An 11,084-nucleotide genomic window follows, 5' to 3' on the forward strand; every position below is an offset into this window, starting at 1 on the left:
TTGAGAGTACAGAGAACTGTAATGCTGCAAAAACAGACAACAATTAAGAAGAAAACCAACTTGCAGAAAATCATGATCTCATTCACTTCATAGCTGGTTTGAAAATGTAAAGGCAGATATCCGATGCTCAGTAACCAAACACATCCAATGCTCATGTTTCTGATCCTGACCCCGCCCGCCTGCCTCAGTCCCCGGTAGGTGATGGGGTGAACCACAGCCAGGTAGCGCTCCACACAGGTCAGGAGGTGAAACAGAGCCAGTCCCATGGAGTTGACAGACAAGATGCCGATCCCAACACTCAACGTATCTAGGAGATTGATGTAGCCCCCAATAAAGCAGAGGATAAGCCCCACGGATTCATTAAGCTGCATGAAGACGGAGTGATAGGTGAAGTGGTCGGAGTGACTTGTAGCCGTGGAAATGGAGCGCTGTTTCCTCCACTTTTGGTAACCCAGGTAGAGGACGAGGATGAGGACAGGGAGGAGGAGGAGGATGTAGATGACGGAGAAAACAGAGAAGAAGTAGATGCTGCTTCTGGAACTGAAGCATGTTTTCATGAGGGGATGGAAGGAGGAGTTGGAGTAAGGTGGAAGGGTGGAATCAGCAAAGGAAGAAGAGTTGACTGACATATTTATATTGATGAAGGCCTGAAGAGGAGACGGAGAGGCAGGGAGAACAAACGGGGAATTAAAGAGAAACACAATGTTAAAAGTAAATAGAGACTGAGAAAATAAATAATCTGGCTCATAAAAGGTCGCTCAGTAATCATCAAGAGGAGATTACATTTCATAGATATATCAGAAACTATTTAGACTTGTGACGATAGAGATTAAGACACAATCCTCACATAGTCTCAATGATGTAAATTCAGTCACACATCTGGTTAACTTTTATGTCTGCTATAATTTAACTTTATAAAAAGTCAAAATGATTTCATGGTAGATCTTAAAAAGTAACCAAAGAATTCATTTAAGAAACCTCTTTAAGAACACACAAGTTTCACTTAAATTAATCATTTCTCAAGTGATAACAATTTTGAACTTGAAGAAATATAAAAAGACTTTGATGTGTAAAACATAAAGGCAAAAGTTATCACAATATTCATTTATAAGAATCTATTTCTAGAATATCAACATTACAAGTTTGTTTCTCTGTTTCAGTCAACAGTAATTATACATTGAACTACATTTTACATCAAAAATAAGTAAGTAAGTGAAAACACATTGTTACATTTCTTTTAATTCAACACCCACCTAAGCAGTTTCTTTCTGGTCGTCCCTCTCCTGCGTTGTCAAACTCTGACTGATCCTAAAACAGTTTAATACTTTTCACTGTGTTCTTCTGTGACGTTGTTTGCATGTTGCAAAACATATTCATAGTTAATGATACTTTTCATGGTAAATTACAGAAGGCAAATCTATCGTTCAGTTTTGAGCAGCAGTTTGAATATTATACAAATGTTCACTGCATTAGTCATTTGTCATCTGTGCTGCATGAATAATTAGATATTTGTCAACAACCAAAACATAATCAAACACACACATTTCCAACTGAGAGTCAATATAAAATTCATCACAAATGATTCATTAGTTAATCATTTCTCGCGGGCGTAGGCTCTCATTCAATGCTGGAAATTGAGGTTTCTACTTAAACCACCACTGCACCACAAATACTACACCAAGTACACCCCAGCATCCCCCTAGAATGAACAAAGTTACCACTACGCACAGGCTGGATAACCTTAGTAAACACCAGGCAACACCTGAATGAGCCTACCATTAGTACTCAAATTGTCTTGTACTCAATTTGGGCCGAACTCAACAAATATCTGGTGGGGCTGATAAATATGTAAATAATATAATACGTCCTGTTTCTGTGATTTGTTTTATCCAATTATACCAAATCTAACCCTTTCTGCTGCAGCCTGGTGTAACCTGTTGTGATTAACATATAGTCAAATTTACTCAAAGTAACCAGTCAGCAGCTATAACGACAGCACTGTAGTTTTCCTGCCCTGCGTAGAAATAGCAACGGTAACACCATACCGCTCGGCAGACTGAACCAAGTTCCAGACATCAGCACCACACAGGCTTCCCTGTGACTCAACAATTTAGACGTGCACAGAGCAACACACACAATGAAGCCAACAAACCACAAACACAGCACTCCTGTTATGGCCATGACTGTGTGGAAAGCCCTCTGCTTCGATTGGTCAACTCGCTCCTCATCCCCACCCACTTCCCCTGGCCCTGGACAAATCACAACACAGAGAACAGAAAGGCTGCAGAAAGAGACAACCAATAAGGCAAAGGCCAAAATGCATAAAAATGGGATGATGGGAAAATCAGGGTCGTACAAAGCTGTTACACCAATCCATCCAAAGGACAGCAGCCAAACACGCGCAGCGCTGATGTTTCAGATCCTGACTGTCAACCAAAAGTAGATGACGGGGTGAACAACAGCCAGATATCGCTCCACACAGGTGAGGATTTGAAAGAGCACCTCTCCTTGAAAAGGCATTTTACAAACAAAGAAACATACTTTCGCCAACATTGTGATATCAGTGTAGGCACCACAAAGGAAGAAGATGAAGAAGACAAGACTATTCAGCTCCATGACCACGACGTGGTAGGTGAAGAAGTCGGAGTGGCTTGTTGTTGCAAAGGAGCGCTGCCGCCGTCATCGTTGGTGCCCCAGGTAGAAGATGACGACGGAGAGAGGAGCGAGGACCGAGGAGGAGTTTGGTGATGAAAAATGCATTGAAAATTAAAAAAGCATCTCTGGAATCACCGCAGACGTAGAATAGAAGATGGAGGGAGAAGTTAGAGGACGAGAGAAAGAATGAGAGAAAGAAAAAAACTGAGACACTCACGTTTCACCTTCATTGCAAACATGACACTATAACACACCTGATGGTGGCGCTCGAGTTAAAGTCAAGGAAGATATCAAAGGCATTAGGATTCATTGTCTGGTACCCATGAATGTTTATACAAAAGTTGGCCAATCCATCCAGTAGATGTTGAGATATTTTCCATTATAAGTAAAGGTTTTGACCAGCAGATGGCGCTAGAGGAAAGGTCAGAATGATGTCTGTACAAAATGTCATGAAGTAGATGTTAAAATAATTCAGTCTGCACCAAAGTGATGAACCAACCAACAACATTGAGTATAGCTTTTCATTCTTTATATATTATCCCTTACATAATATTTTAGAAAGTTCTCTAAGGGACTTGTAAGGGCACTTTCCTGATAAGTCTTACTTAGCACATTCTTAAAAACCTACTTACCACTCATGTAAACAAGCATTACATTTACTGAAAATGTATTTTAAATAAGCAAGTATAACCACCTTCACAGGTTGACAGGCAGTCAGCTCAAATGTATCAATTGCAGTTGAAGTTCAAGCAACTTTCATGCAAGTACAAATTATGATATTGTTAATAAAGAACATTTTCTGACAAAAGATTACATTTCTAAAAATCTAATAAATAAATAAATTACATTTAAGATTCATTGTATAACAAAATTAACTCTTTCTATAGAGTTGTAGTAATTCAAACTACTGGGAAAAAGAGACCAAATTAAAATCAGTCATTTTTATAAACGTGGACAGTGTTTTTATAATATTCATTAAAAAAATGAAAAGTGTTTCTTACCTGTCCTTTGTCTCCAGACTTGTTGACTGCTGTTTGCTATCTGGTATATCTGTATGTTAATGTTTCTGTGAGTCTTGGTAGTGTTCACATGTCAGGTTGACAGACAGCAGCTGGATTGTGGGTAATTTTGCATGTTGCAAAACAAATAAAGGATTTTGTGACTGCGTATTGTAAATCACAGCGGGCAAATTTTCTACATACATTATTTTTCCCCAGAGTGCAAAGTCATCTGCCAAACAACAGCACTCACAGTAGCATTCAATGCTGGAAATTGAGGTTTCAAGTATTTCCCGGGAATTCTTGCCAAAATCTACAATCTGCTGCCGTCTGTTTATTGAAAATGTACTTTAAGAAAGACCGTTCAACTCATCTAAACTGTAGTCCGACTTGGAAATGCCTTTAGTACATTAATATAACTGGATCAACTTTTCAATCGCAGGTTTCTTTTTATTATTTTCATGCGCAAATTGTAGCGCAGTATAACCTTAGGTCATACACTCCCCTGTAACTGTAACAAACAATCCCATATGGTTGTTGGTAAATGTTTTGAACCTCCAAGATAAGATATTTTGAAGAGAAATTGTTGTTTTACTACCACATAATCTGATCAATTTAATAATAATAATAATGATACCATCGGATTAAATCTAAGTAATTTATGACAAAAAACCCTGGAAATCCCTAGAAAAGGTGGATACGTATATTCCCTAAAACCATGGGGAATCCTTTAACCCAAAGACACCTGAGAGGACTCAGCGCTTGCATGAAATGGAGGTTATTTGTTTGAACAGAATTTCAAAGTTGCTGGTAGTAACTCCGGCTCTCGTGTTATGTGGAGTCCCACAAGGCTCAATGCTGGGGTCCTACTTTATTCAGTTTGTACTGCTACCCCTTGTCTATGCTAGTGGTCATTTCAACCCTGTGTTTTACTATTGTTATTCCAAGTTGTATGTCTTTTTAACCCTGAATATTGAAACGATCTAGATTCCCTGCAAAAATGTAGATTGTCTCGACTCTAATCAGCAAAGTTGCTTCTCAAAATCATTAAACCACTTTTCTAGCCAATTGCATGTCTACAGTTGTTACAGAATATAGCCGCAAGACTTCTGATAAACATTAAATGTACAGAACATAAGCTGGTTAACTTAGTTTAGCACACAAGCCGGAAACAGCTAGCTTGGCCCTGTCCACAGGTAACAACATCCACCTACCAGCACCTTTAAACCTTAATTAACACAAATCTTTCTCAGTTATTTCATCCATGCAAAAACCAAAGTTTAAAAACTGGCAAAAACACCTGAAAGTTATTGATCGGAGTCTGACAATCGTCATTTTTACACTTCGGTTTGTGTACACGTTTAATTAAAGAAACAAGTTATAGTGTGTTGATTAATGAGCTTAAGAGGTGCTATTCTGTTACCTTCGGACAGAGCCAGGCTAGCTGTTTCCCCCATTTTCCAGTCCTTGTGCTAAGCTAAGTTAGCCGGCTGCTGGCAGTAGTTTCATACTTACTCACGCACAAACATGAGACCGGTTATCGATCTTCTCATCTAACTCTCGGCAAGAAAGCAAACAAGCGTATTTCCCAAAAATGTTGAACTGTCCCTTTAAAACTATCTACACCTTCATGTTTTTATCCATGTTTGTTAACATTTTGGCAATTCTGCATCATGTAACGCTGCTTGGCTGCTGGCAGTTCCTGTCAAACTTAGATGACGTTATACAGAGCACTGGTACACGTCTACCGGCGAAATGCTTTTCATATGTAAAGACTACTACTACTATATGTCATGACTACCATATAAATATTGTGTGAGATTTATAGCTTTTGTTGCTCTGTAGCAACAACACTGAGGAGTGGTGCGAGACCCTGCACTGATGGAAGACTGTAACGCCATAATCAAAATGTGCCTGGTGTGATTTATTGGTAATATGCAAAAAACTCTACAGCCCTGCTGCCGTCTGTCATTAGGACACACACACACACACACATACACACACACACACACACACACACACACACACACACACACACACACACACACACAAACTCATGCACACACACACAAACTCATGCACACAAGCACATATTTGGCCCAGATAGCATTGAAAGGCAGTCATTGGTTTTGGAGGCTCAGGAGAAGGACGATCAGAAACAAAAACTCCGACGAGGTGGATGTCCTTTTCTAACTTTAAGTTTATTCATCTAGATTTGTAAAGTTTACTATTTATTTTGTATTGGCTACCTATAATAACATGTATCTAAAATAAATAACACAGTACGTCAAATTTGTAGTTTTCTAAGGTATCTTGCAGTTCGATGTTTATTTAATACCCTGTTGGATTAATCTGGTATTAACAGTTCTGACCACCGACTGTATTATATATGCATTAGCACATAATGCGGCCAATGTCGTCAGTCAAAGGGAACGTTAGTGATCGGACAGCTTTGAGGGAGTCTTGTTTTGAATGCCTCTTCTGATCATGTTTAAGGGAAAATTTGCCATCTTTTTAGGTTGATTAATCTGTTGATGGTAAATATAGTCCATTCAAGCAAAATTCCTCAGTAAGTGCTTTATTGAGATCAGTGAGCAGTGCAGGCAGTAACTACTTGTACCAGGATGCATGCAGGCACCGCAGCCATCATAGTGAAGCTGACGGTCTTGACATTCACCAATACTTATGCAGGTAATCAAATAAAAACACAGAAGCTCTGTAGTCCGAACCAGCGTCTACCAAGCAACAACTCTTTATTATTTTCCACATGCGCTTATCTTTAAAAATAAAAGCCCAACTTAAATTCATTTAGCTAAAAGACAACTCAACAAAACAAACAAACAAAGCTTTCAACAGCTTTCAATGGCGTTATGTGACTAAACCGCTCTCTCAATGGTCCTCTGCCCTCTCGGCTCTGCTGGTCTTGGTTGTCTTTTCTGGTATATCTTCTGGATCCTGAAGAAGGTATCTTTTTCTGTCCGCATCGGAGTCAGTGTTTGCTCTCAGCAGCTCAGGTTCTGGAGGGTCCCCACCGGCCACATCCTCCCTGCTGCAGCCGCACCTTCATCCGCTTCATTATTCGGCCACATACTCTTGTTCGAACAAATACGGCTGAATACCCGAGTAGGCTGTAAAATGTATCTTCTTCCAGACCATCCTCTGCTCTCATATTTTGGCATGCCATTTGCGCTTTTGGAAATGTAACTAATTTGCAATAAAAGCGAAAAGAACAAGGAACTACGTCACGTGAAAAGACGGCGCAGGATGCACGATGAACAGCAGATTTTATGGCTGAGAACTCGGCTTTCACAGTCAATATAGCACGCACTGGGGAATGTATCGCTTCCATCGACTACTTACAATCTTGTTTACAGTCGTGTTGTTTTTGTTGTGTTGTTGTTGTGTTGTTGTCCTGCATTTTAGCGCCTTGAGATTGCTTTTAGCTTTGAAAGGCGCTTTACAAATACAATTTATTATTATTATTATTATTTATTACAATAAACAAACAGAAATGTCATATTTCCATCATATTTTCCACATGATTTTCCATCATTTTTCAGATTGTGGATCAGTTTGGGATCAATCCAGTAACCATAGTAAAATATTTGAATTGACTACCAATCTGATTCAGCTGAGGCTCATGGGTATTGTAGTAGTTAGACTCATCTACCTGCCAAACTGAACGAAAAAAGTATCAATAATGAAGTTAAAGTTGATGAAAACTGATGGCTATGACATAAACCAACTCTATAAATCTGAAAGGTTTTATAAACATATAGTTTCATGCTACTGGGGTACAATGTTTTTTTAATTTATTTATCTTTAGACAATGTTTTTCTTCACAGTTCAAATTGATTGTTGTGACAGCTGTTAAACAGCATGTACACACCTGGAGACTGCGAGAACACACAGGTGTTCTGGGTCACATTATACCATCTGATTTGACTGAGCAGCAGTTTAGTTTACAGCTCATTTGAATCCTGAGCATCCAGTTTATTGGACAGATGGATCCATGAATATCAACACCAGAGCTGCTTTATATACTGAAACATCAACTATTTGATTGGGATGATTTATTTTCTTCTTTTGGACTGTACACAGGATGTACTCTAAATGTATAAGTCCTACAGCTAATGTGTTGTGTCTGTAAGTCCTACAGCTAATGTGTTGTGTCTGTAAATCATACAGCTAATGTGTTGTGTCTGTAAGTCCTACAGCTAATGTGTTGTGTCTGTAAGTCCTACAGCTAATGTGTTGTGTCTGTAAGTCCTACAGCTAATGTGTTGTGTCTGTAAGTCCTACAGCTAATGTGTTGTGTCTGTAAGTCCTACAGCTAATGTGTTGTGTCTGTAAGTCCTACAGCTAATGTGTTGTGTCTGTAAGTCCTACAGCTAATGTGTTGTGTCTGTAAGTCATACAGCTAATGTGTTGTGTCTGTAAGTCCTACAGCTAATGTGTTGTGTCTGTAAGTCCTACAGCTAATGTGTTGTGTCTGTAAGTCATACAGCTAATGTGTTGTGTCTGTAAGTCATACAGCTAATGTGTTGTGTCTGTAAGTCATACAGCTAATGTGTTGTGTCTGTAAGTCATACAGCTAATGTGTTGTGTCTGTAAGTCATACAGCTAATGTGTTGTGTCTGTAAGTCATACAGCTAATGTGTTGTGTCTGTAAGTCCTACAGCTAATGTGTTGTGTCTGTAAGTCATACAGCTAATGTGTTGTGTCTGTAAGTCATACAGCTAATGTGTTGTGTCTGTAAGTCCTACAGCTAATGTGTTGTGTCTGTAAGTCATACAGCTAATGTGTTGTGTCTGTAAGTCATACAGCTAATGTGTTGTGTCTGTAAGTCATACAGCTAATGTGTTGTGTCTGTAAGTCCTACAGCTAATGTGTTGTGTCTGTAAGTCATACAGCTAATGTGTTGTGTCTGTAAGTCCTACAGCTAATGTGTTGTGTCTGTAAGTCCTACAGCTAACATCCAGCTGTTTCTCTCATGTTGTAAAATAAACCACACAAGAAGGAAACTGGTTTAATTTATTCTGTCGTCTTTCTCATGAACATGTGTTCAGAGGGGAATAAAACTAGCTGATGTTAGCCAAATGTTAATTTACCACATGCTACATGCGTTGTGCTAAGCTAAGTTAAATATTACACATATTTTTTAATGTTCATAAGTCGCAAATTAGATAATTTCTCAAAATGTTAAAGTTGTAATATTCAGATGGGAACATGTGGATGTTTAGCAGGTAATGTTCATGATCTTAGTTTAGCATTTTAATGCTAACATTCTGTATTCAGCACTTTATACTGATGAGGCTGATGGGAATATCATTAGTTTTTAAGTTAACCTATTTGTTCATAAACCAAAGTATTGGACAAATTCAATTTTGAGTTGACAGTGTAACTGGTCAGGAGATCCCAATGTTATTATCATTAATTGGCTACGAACATTATGTCTGTACCAAAGTTTGTAAAGTTAAATATGACAGGCTGGTGGCGATGGATGAAAAGTCAGAATACCATGAAAGTCCTTCATCATCTGGGGAACTGTGAATTGCCTTCAACAGAGCCACGATGCTAGCTTAGCTAATAGCTAAAATTGACATTGACCATTTTGCATTAGAAAGCACATTTTCATGGTAATGAACTTTTGATTAGGGAAAGACTGTAGTTATGGTGAAACATTTAAAACAAGATAATGATAATAAATAATGTGAGAGGAAAATTTGCCTACTTTGATTCACAGTCGAGAGTCATCACACGTTTGTTTTGAAACATGCAAAATACCTGCTGTGTCCATCTGTCATCCTGACACATGAACCTCATTAATAACCCACACCCAGACACACGTAAAGCATTTGTGGACCAGGAACCAGTGAGCAGCAGTCAGTGAGTTTGGAGACGCAGGAGAAGGACGATCACAAACAACCACTGCTGACAAGGTGGGTGTTGATAACTTAATTATTTATAGTTAACATCTTTAGCAGTTTTAAAATGGCTCTTGGGAGTGTAATGTTGGTTGGTACCACTTTGGTCCAGACTGAAATATCTCATCAATTATTTTATGGATTGCCTTGAAATTGTGTCCCAACATTAAATGTCCCTGAAGGACAAATTCTACCAATTTTGGTGATGACTTTAGCCGGAGTGCCAACATAATGCTGAAACCATTGGATGGATTGTCACCAAATTTAGTGCAGACGTTCTTGTTTCGCTCAGGATGATTTGTAATAATTGTGGTTATCCACATTCCTCACAAGGGTCTAACAAGAGAACGACGAATACGATCAGTTGTTTGTGTTGTTGCCCAACAGCTCACGATCTCCAATGCAGCTGCCAAAGCAGGAGTTGTGTCACTTGTTTGCTTTTCAGAAGTTGTTTTACAGAACATTTCCTTTTCTTCTCCTCCTCAGGTGTCCATCTTCATACAGTAGATATGGCAGTCAACTCTTCTTCCCCCACCAACTCCTCCCCTGATTCAGTGCTCTTATCTTGCTACGACTCCCAGGCTAGTGTTATAACCAACACAGCCTTAACCATCATCAGAGTCTTCCTCCTCCTCCCTCTCTCCATCTTCATCTTGTATCTGGGTCACCAAAAATGGCGGCAGCAGCGCTCCTTCACTGCAACAAGCCACTGCGACATCTTCTCCTACCACATGGCTGCCTTGGAGCTGATCTGGTGCTTGGGGGCTGCCTTCTTCCACTGCGGCTCCTCCACTGATCTCACAGGGATGACACATGTGGGGTACTGGCTTCAAGACATCACTTACACTGGAGAGGGACTCTTACACTCTCTGACCTGTGTTGAGCGATACCTGGCTGTAGTTCACCCCATCATCTACCTGGGGCTAAGGAAGAGGCAGGGGGGCAGGATCAGAAACATCAGCATTGGGTGTGCTTGGCTGCTCAGCCTCGGATGTACCAGTACAATATTTCTGTCCAATAATACTACTTTATCCTTCATCTTATTGCTCTCCCTTGTGACCTTCTCTTTAGTAGTCGTATCTTTCTGCAGCCTTTCTGTTCTCTGTGTTCTGATTCGTCCAGGGCCAGGGGAACAGGGACGTGACAGGGAGCGGGTCGACCAGTCAAAGCAGAGAGCTTTCCACACAGTGACGGCCATAACAGGAACGCTGTGGTTGTCGTTTGGAGGACTCATTGTTTACAATGCTCTGTCTGTCTCACAACTGCTGAGTCACAGTGTCATTTGTGTGATGTGGTCGTCTGTATTCTGGTTATATCTGCCCATCGGTCTGGTGTCACCTCTGCTGTATCTACACAGGGCACAAAAACAAAGCAAATCATGTTGCTGTTATAAAAGTGGTTAAAGATAAGCGTTTGATTTTCAGTATATTGCACTAGGGATGTCACAATACCAGAAGTTAAGCAGCCGGTTGAAATTCAACGATTCTAGATTCTGCTTTGATAC

The sequence above is a fragment of the Cottoperca gobio genome, unplaced genomic scaffold (assembly GCF_900634415.1).
Source record: "Cottoperca gobio unplaced genomic scaffold, fCotGob3.1 fCotGob3_326arrow_ctg1, whole genome shotgun sequence".
NCBI classification, from domain to species: Eukaryota; Metazoa; Chordata; class Actinopteri; order Perciformes; family Bovichtidae; genus Cottoperca; species Cottoperca gobio.